Source organism: Orycteropus afer, unplaced genomic scaffold (assembly GCF_000298275.1).
Source record: "Orycteropus afer afer isolate SDZICR_OR568_19922 unplaced genomic scaffold, OryAfe1.0 scaffold00104, whole genome shotgun sequence".
In the NCBI taxonomy this organism is placed as follows: domain Eukaryota; kingdom Metazoa; phylum Chordata; class Mammalia; order Tubulidentata; family Orycteropodidae; genus Orycteropus; species Orycteropus afer.
This window is the reverse complement of record NW_006921691.1, coordinates 3,023,487-3,033,452: the sequence shown is the minus strand read 5'-3', so window position 1 is coordinate 3,033,452 and position 9,966 is coordinate 3,023,487.

Below are 9,966 nucleotides of genomic sequence, written 5' to 3'. Positions count from 1 at the left end.
AGATTGGGAAAAAAAAAAATTCAACAATGACATATCTGACAAGGGACTTATCTCTAGAGTTTATAGAAAGCTCCAACAGCTCAACAACAAAAATATTAACAATCCAATTAAAAAATGGGCAGAAGACATGAATGGACACTTCATCAAAGAGGATATTCATGTGGCCAGCAAATAAATGAAGAAATTCTCACAATCATTAACCGTCAGAGAGATGCCAATCAAAACAGCAATGAGATATCATCTCACCCCAGCACTAATGGCAAAGTTCAAGAAGACAGAAAATAACAAATGATAGCAAGGATGTGGAGAGATTGGGACTCTCCTACACTGCTGGTGGGACTATAAAATGATACAATCACTGTGGAAAGCAGTATTGTGATTCCCTCAAAAGCTGGGATTAGAAATACCATTTGACTTAGCAATCCTATTACTAGGTATATATTCTAAAGAAGTGAGAGCCTTCTTTATAGAACAGATCTGTGTGCTCCCATGTTCATCACAGCACTATTTATAATAGCAAAAAGATGAAACAACCTACGTGCCCATCAATGGAAGAATGGATAACCAAACGATAGTACATACACACAGTGGAACACTATGCAACACTAAAGAATAATGTAGAATCTGTAAGACACCACATAACATGGATGAACTTGGAGGATATTATGCTGAGTGAAATAAGTCAGTTACAGAAGGACAATATAGTATTAGTTCATTATTGTAAAAAGTCAAGGAAAGGTTTATATATGGAAGGAAACTTTCTTTGTTGGATACCAGGGGTGGGAGGAGAGGGGAGGGAACACTGTAATAAAAAAAAAATGCACTGACCCATGTAACTTTAGTTTTCTATATTTCACTGTACATAAATTATATTTCAATAAAATGTATTAAAAAATACTTGGAAATTGAATATTTAGATGGTCATAATTAAGAAACTATAATCCAATCCCCCCCTCCACAGTATACAGAATGCAGAAACTTAAATCTAGAGAATTGCTTCATATTAACAGTGTTTCAGGAAAATTTTCAATGTTTCAGGAGAATTTCTTCTACAAATGAATAGTCTATATAAACGATGGCATGGAAAGTTGCTTACTTAAAATTGTTATGAAAGGTATAATATATGTGATGTTGTTGTTGTTATTAGGTGCCATCGAGTTGGCTCTGATGCATAGTGACCCTATGTAGAAAAAATGAAACATTGCCCTGTCCTGCCCCAGCCTCACAATCCTTGCTATACCTGAACCCATCCTTGCAGCCACTGTGTCAATCCATCTTGTTGAGGGCCTTCCTCTTTTTCTCTGACCCTCCACTTTACCAAGCATGATATACTTCACCAGGGAATAACCCCTTCTGACAACATGACCAAAGTAGATGAGATGAAGTCTGGCCATTCTTGCTTCCAAGAAACATTCCAGCTGCACTTCCTCCAGGACAGATTTCTTTGTTCTGGCAGTCCACAGGACTTTCAATATTCTTAACCAGCACTACAACTCAGAAACATCAACTCTTCTTTGGTCTTACTTATTCATTATTCAGCTTTCACATGCATATGAAGCTATTGAAAATACTATGGCTTGACTTAGGCACACCTCAATCTTCAAAGAGACATCTTTGCCCTTCAGCATTTTAAAGAGGTCTTTTGTAGTAGATTTGCCCAGTGCAATACATTATCTGATTTCTTAACTGCTGCTTGCATTGGTGTTCGTTGTGGAACCGGTAATATGAAATCTTTGACAACTTCAGTCTTTTCTCCATTTATCGTGAGGCTGTTTTTTAGTTCTATTGTCAGAATCCATTTGAAGGTAGTGACTTTAGTTTGATTTTGGTTTATGTGAGGATTTTTGTTTTCTTTATGTTGAGGTGTAATCCATACTGCAGACTGTAGTCTAATCTTCATCAGTAACTGCTTCAAGTTATCTTCACTTTCAGCAAGCAAGGTTGTGTTGTCTGCATATCGCAAGTTGTTAATGAGCCTTCCACCAATCCTGATGCCGTGTTCTTCTTCATAAAGTCCAGCTTCTCAGATTATTTGCTCAGCATACAGATTGAATAAATATAGTAAGCGGATACAACCCTGACACACTCCCTTCCTGATTTTAAACCATGAGGTATCTCCTTGTTCTGTTCAAGCAACAGCCTCCTGGTCTATGTATAGGTTCCTCATGAGCACAATTAAGTGTTCTGGAATTCTCATTTCTCACAATATAGTCCAGACTTTGTTATTACCCACACTGTCAAATACTTTTGCATAGTCAATAAAACACAAGTAAACATCTTCCTGGCATTTGCTTTTAAGCAAGATCCATCTGATATCAACAATGATACCTCTTGTTCCACATCCTCTTCTGAATCCTGTTTGGATTCTGGAAATTCCCTATCAACATAGTGCTGCAACCATTTTTGAATTATTTTCAGTAAGATTTTACTTGCGTGTGATATTGATGACATTCTTCAATAATTTCCACATTCTGTGGGATCACCTTTCTTTGGAATGGGTACAGATATGGATCTCTTCCAGTCAGTGGGTCAGATAGCTGTCTTCCAAATTTCTTGGCGTAGATGATGAAGTGCCTCCAGTGTGGAATCTCTTTGTTGAAACATCTCAGTGGGCATGCCATCAATTGCTGGAGCCTTGTTTTTGGCCAATTCCTCCATTGCAGCTTTGACTTCTTCCTTCAGTACCATTGGTTCTTGATCATATGTCACCTTGTGAAACCATTCTTATTTGTACACCTTGACTAATTCTGTTTTGTACAGTGACTGTCTATTCCTTCCATATTCTTTTGATTCTTCCTGCATCATTCAATATTTTTCCCATATAAACAATATTGCAACTTGATGCTTAATTGTTTTCATCATTTCTTTCAGCTTGAGAAATGCTGAGTGTGTTCTTCCCTTTTGGCTTTCTAATTCCAGGTCTTTGCACATTTCATTACAGTAATTGACTTTGTCTTCTTGAGCTGAGATCTTTGAAATCTTCTGTTCAGCTCTTTTATCTTGTCATTTCTTCCATTTGCTCTAGATACTTGCCATTCAAGAGGAAGTTTCAGAGTCTCTTCTGACAACCATTTTTGTCTTTTCTTCCTCTCCTGTCTTTTGGATGACCTTTTGCTTCCTTCATGTATGATGTTCTTGATGTCATCCCACAATTCATCTGGTTTTCAGTCACTGGTGTTCAGTGCATCAAATCTATTCTTCACGTGGTCTCTAAATTCAGGTGGGATATAATGAAGGTCATATTTTGGCCTCCATGCTCTTGTTTTAATTTTCTTCAGCTTCAAGTTGAACTTGCATATGAGCAATTGATGGTCTCATCTGTCAGTTTGTCATTCTGTGGTGGTTTGCATGTTGCTGTGTGGCTGGAAGCTATGCCACCAATATTTCAAATATCAATAGGATTACCCATGGTAGACAGGTCTCAGCAGAGCTTACAGACTAAGATATACTTGGAAGAAGGAAGGGGCCATTCACTTCTCAAAGAATTGGCCAGTGAAAATCTTATGAATAACAGTGAAATACTATCTAATACTGAAAAACTTTATGAATAGCACTGAAACGTTTTCTGATTTAGTGCTGGAAAATGAGCTCCTCAGGTGAGAAGGCACTCAAAATATGAATGGAGAAGAGCTGCCTCCTCAAAGTAGATTTGACTTTAATGATGTGGATGGAGTAAATCTTTGGGGACCTCCATTTGTTTCTGTTGTTGTTTGCTTTGTTTCTGTAGTACAACTCAAAATGGGAAGAAACAGCTGCAAACATCCATTAATAATCGGAACATGGAATGTACAAAGTATGAATCTAGGAAAATTGGAAGTTGTAAAAAATGAAATGGAAGGGGCATAAAGATAGGTATTGTTATTGAGATTACTCGGGGTCGTTAAAGGGAGATGAAAAGTCCTATGATTAGGGAGATGAAGAAAGAGAGAAAATATAGTTTAATTGAGTGAGATGAAATGGACTGTTTTTGGCAATTTTGAATCAGACAACCATATGACCTAGTATGATGGGAATGACAATTTGAAGAGGAATGGCATGACATTCTTCATCTCAAAGAATGTTTCAAGATCTATCCTGAAGTACAAGGCTGTCAGTGATAGGATAATATCCATATACCTACAAGGAAGTCCAGTTAATACTACTATTATTCAAGTTTACACACCAACTAACAAAGCCAAAGATGAGGAAATTGAAGATTTTTATCAATTTCTGCAGTCTGAAATTGACCAAGCATGCAATCCAGATGTATTGATTATTACTGGTGATCGGAATGCAAAAGTTGGAAACAAAGTAGAATCACTGGTATTTGGAAAATATGGCCTTGGTGATAGAAATGATGCCAAAGATCACATGATAGAATTTTGCAAAACCAATGACTTATTCATTGTAATACATATGACAAAAAAAAAAAAAAACCTGATTTATTGACATTAACCATAGAAAGACTGGTCTTTAAAAATGAATTGCTATATAATGGGTAGATAGATGGGTGGACAGGCTGAACTATTAGGCATGTCAATGCAGGGGGGAGTGTGCCCAAGACCATGTATAGGGCTGGCAGACAATGTTTCTATAAGTGTATTTGCATGTTCTGTAAGAATTCCCAGGTACATAGTAGAGCTGACAAGGGACACCCTTCTAGTCACTTCTTGGCCACCCAGCTACCCAGAGGGAGCAAGTAGTTGGGCGTGTGGGCTCAGGACCATAGTTGCATAGGACATCAAGCTCAATTGGCATAACATAACATACAAAAATATTGTTCCACATCCTACTTTGGCGAGTAGAAACTGGGATCTTAAAAGCTTGCAAGCAGCCATCTAGATGTAATGATGGGTCTCTCCTCATCCAGAGCAAAGAATAATGAAGAAAATCAAAGACTCATGGAAACAATTAGTCCAAGTGACTAGTACACCACGTGGTCCTCAGCCTATATGAGTATGAGACCAAAAGAACTAGATGGTGCCTGGCTACCTCTGTCAACCACTTGGAGGCAGATCTACGTACGAGCTCTTGGATAGAGTGGGAGAACAATGTGGAACAAAACTCAAAATCATAAAACAAAAAAAGAGACCAGATTTGCTGGTCTGATAGGGCCTGATGGAACTACTGAGACTATAGCCCCTAGCTGCCCTTCACGTCTGGAATTGAACCCACTCTCATGGCTTCCAGCCAAAGAAAAGGCATATGAGCTGAATGTTTACATTAGGTAGATATACTCCTTGGAGAGGTCAATCACGGGAGAATAGAAGGGATGTGTATGCAAAGGGAGACAGTTCAGGGGGCTGGAGTGCATGGGAGGGAAGGACACAGGGAAGAGGTAACTATGGGGAGGAAGAGGGAGGGGAGCTGTTGCATTGTGGTAAATTGTAGCCAATGCCATGAGACAAAGTATATGTGAGCTGCTGTATGGAAAGTGAATTTGCTCTGTAAACTTTCACCCAAATCACAATAAATTTTTTTTTTTTAAATGAATTGCTATAATATAAATGAATTTGGTGTTGCTTTTCTTTTTTTGGTGCTGTTATAATAAAAAAAATATATACTAAAATAATCTTTTGGGATTGATGGATTATTTAGTCTTATATTGTATTGAAAATGATTACTCTGCTAATTTATTCATTAATTCAAGAAACTATATTCAGAAATACTAACTTTGAGATAAATAAAAGTAAGTTCCGCCCCCCCCCCATGTGGCAAATTGCAGTATTGGTCCTAATTCTTCAACCCTCACTGTATCCATATCCTGTGTTCACATCCTTTTCACTTCGCTTCACCTCCACTGAGTCGGATATATTTTCTTTGCCATGTAACCTTGGGTTTGGCTGGAGACAACAGGGCAAAAGTGACAACGTGCTAGTTTTGAGTCTGTCTTCTCTTATTACACTTCTCTTGTGCTTGTGCCATTGCCCTAAGAAGAACATGTCCAGTTTAGACTACTGGTAGAAAGAAGAGGATGAAGAACACATGGAGCAGGGCCACTTAAGCTGAGCCCAGTCTAGATCAGCTTATCTCCAGACAACTCACAGATATATGAATTAAATAAATGCTTATTGTTATATGCCACTGAGATATTGTTTTTTGTTATATGTTGTTATTGTAGTGATCACTAACTTTATTCACAGATAAAGAGAATTCCAATGATTGCACTTTTAAAAACAGTTGTCCACAGTGAACTTTCTAAATACTTGTAGCCAAATTACATATAAATATTATATTCCTATTATATATGTAATATATAATGTATATATATAATTTTTCTATTAATATGATGTGTATAATATATAAAGAACTTGGTGGCAGAGTGGGAAGACATTTACCTGCTAACCAGAAGTTCAGTGGTTCAAACCCACCAGCTGCTCTGTGAGAGGAAGATGAAGCAATCTACTTTTCCGCCTTGGAAATCCAGTGGGGATCCCTATAAGTTTGAATTGACTCAATACTGGTGTTTGTTTTTTTTTTTAAATTTTTATTGTAAAAGTTCACAGAGCACATTCATTTTTCATACAGCTGTTCATACACATCGTGTTTCATGACATTGACCGCAATTCCTCACAGTGTAACAGCTCTCTCCTCAATTCCTCCCTTTGTCCTTCTTCCCTATGTATTTCTGTTCCCTGAACTATCTCCCTATGCAAACACTGCCCTTCTGTTCTCCCACGAGATAGCTTTAAGGAATGTATCTACCTGATGTAAATCTTCACCCTATATCCCTGTCTAGGAGCTCTGGTAGCATACTGCCTAAGGCATTTGACTGCTAACCAGAAAGCTGGTGGTTGAAACCCACCAGCCACTCCTCGGAAGGAAGGTTGGGCAGTCTACTTCCATAGTGATACTGCCTCGGAAACCCAAGGAGGGGTCGCTATGAGTCAAGTCCAACTTGATGGCACATAACAGCAACAACAACATATCCCTGTCTATTGTTTGGCTGGAAGCCACAGGAGTGCGTTCAGTTCCAGACCTGAAGGGTAACTGGGGGCCATAGTCTCGGTGATCTCATGAGGCTCTATCAGACTAGTAAACCTGATCTTTATTAAAATAATTTTGAGCTTTGTTCCACATTGTTCTTCCACTCTATCAGGATCTTCTGCACTGATCCGTTTCTGTGTGGTTGACAGTGGTAGCAGGACACCACCTAGTTCTTCTGTTCTCATGGTCATATAGGTTGAGGATCACATGGTCTATTGTTTCCATGCATCTTTGGTTTTCTTCATTCTTCTTTGCTCTGGATGGGGAGAGATGCAATTTTGCATCTTCGATGGCCTCTTGCAAGCTTGTAAGACACCAGTCACTACTCACGAAAGTAGGATGTAGAACAATGTTTTTGTGTAGTATGTTATTGCCAATTGAGTTTGATGTCCCTTGTGACCATGGTCTTGAGCCCACAGGTCCAACTACTCACTTCCTCAGGGTGGTTGGCTGTGGCCAAGATGTTATCATAACTTTGCCCCTTGTTAGCTCTATTATATATTTGGACATTCTTACAGCACATACGGGAGCTCTGTTATATATAGTCATGGGTATACTCCCTTTTGCCTAGACATAGCTGATCATTCAGCCTGTGTACCCATATATTTACCCATAGATTAATGTTTATTATCATTAACCATGCAGTGTTGTGTATGTAAAAGGGTTTATCTTTGTTGTCTGTACCTCTTGCATTCTTCTCTGTGTCTTTCTCTTCCTTAGTGCCACTATGTTGATCACTAACTTTTGGTACATTGCCCTTCCCTTTGCCCAAATGAATACCTGTCTCTACCTGTAGAGCAGTGTTCTCTCCTCTCCTCTCCCCTCCCATCCCTGGTAACCAACAAAGAAAGTTCCCTTCCACATATAAACCTTTCCTTGACTTTTTGCAATAGCTAACTAATACAATATTTGTCTTTCTGTGATTGACTTATTTCACTCAGCATAATGTCCTCCAAGTTCATTCATGTTATGTGGTGTTTGGCAGATTCTACATTACTCTCTAGTGTTGCATGATATTCCATTGTGTTTATGTTCTATAGTTTGGTTATTCATTCTTCTGTTGGTAGGCACTTAGGTTGTTTCCATCAGTTTGCTGTTGTAAATTGTGCTGCAATGAACATGAGTGTGCATAGATCTGTTCTTGTCCTGGCTCTCACTTTTTAGGATATATATCTAGTAAAGGGATTGCTGGATCAAATGGTATTTCTATTTCCTAATTCCTAAGGAATCTCCATAGTGATTTCCACAGTAGTTTTATTTTACAGCCCCACCAACAGTGTAGGAGAGTCTCAATCTCTCCACATCCTTGGCAACATTTGTTATTTTCTGTCTTGTTGAACTTTGCTATTAGTGCTGGGGTGAGATAGTATCTCATTGTTGTTTTGATTTTCATTTCTCTAATGGCTAATGATCATGAACATTTCTTTATGTGTTTGTTGGCCACCTGAATCTCTTGTTTGGAGAAGTGTCTATTCGTGTCTTCTGCCCTTTTTAAAATTGGATTGTTTGTCTTTTTGGTGTTGAGATGTTGTGGTTTTCTATAAATTTTAGAGATAAATCCCTTGGTAGGTAGGCTGTTGCCAAATATTTTTCCCAATCTGTAGGTTCTCTTTTTACTCTTTTGGAGAAATCTTTTGAAACAGATAAAATTTAATTTTTAGAAGGTCCCAATCATCTAGTTTATCTTATGCTGTATGTGTGTTTTGGGTTATGCTTGATAATCTTTTTATGCCATTAGTTAGGGGTCCTAAGATTGCCCCTACACATATTACTTGGTTCCACAATCAACACCAATGGAATCAGCAGCCAAGGCATCAGACAACATATTGCACTGGGCAAATCTGCTGTAAAAGACCTCTTTAAAGTGCTGAAGATCAAAGATATCTCCGTGAAACTAAGGTGAGCCTAACCCAACCATGGTATTTACAACCACCTCATATGCATGTGAGAGCTGGACAATGAATAAGGAGATGAAGATGAGTTGATGATTTCCAGTTGTGGTGTTGGTGAAGAATACTGAAAGTACCGTGGAGCACCAAAGGAACTAACAAATCTGTCCTGGAAAAAGTATAGCCAGAATGCTCCTTGTAAGCAAGAATGACCAGACTTCATCTGATCTACTTTGGTCATGTTGTCAGAAAGGACCATTCCTTGGAGAAGGATATCATACTTGGTAAAGCAGAGGGTCAGCAGAAAAGGGGAAGGCCCTCAATGAGATGGGTTGACACAGTGGCTGCAATGATGGGCTCATGTATAACAGGGATTGTGAGGCTGGCACAGGACCAGGCAGTGTTTCATTCTGTTGTGCATAGGATGGCTATGAGTCAGAGATGACTTGATGGCACCTAACAACAGCAATAAAATTGCCCCTATTTTTTCCTTAATGAACTTTTAGTTTTCACATTTAAGTCTTTGATCCATCTTGAGTGTGTTTTTGTGTATGGTTGAGGTATGGATTTTGTTTAATTTTTCTGCAAATGGATATCCAGTTTTGCCAGGAACATTTGTGAAAGACTATCTCTTCCCCATTTAATGAATTTTGGCCCTTTGTCAAAGATCAGCTGACCATAGATCAATGGATCTATTTCTTGGTTCTCAATTCTGTTCCACTGGTCTACGTGTCTGTAACTGTACCACTATCAGGGTATTTTGACAACTGTGGCTGCATAGTAGGTTTTGAGATCTGGGAGTGTGAGACTTCCTACTTAGCTGTTCAATAGCACTTTGCTTATCTGAGATCTCTTTCTTTTCCATGTAAAATTAAACTCTCATAACTCACTGCCATTGAGTTGAATCCAACTCAGAGTGACCCCTCCTTGAGTTTCCAAGGTGTATCTCTAGGAATTAGATTGCCTAATCTTCCTTCTGAGGAGTGGCTGGTAGGTTTGAATTGCCAGGCTTATGGTTAGCAGTTGCAGTGTAGTAAATTACTTAGTGTGGCTTTTCTACCCATAAGTCTTTGTAAACTCCAAGGTGGGATTTTCTATGAGCAACTGAGGA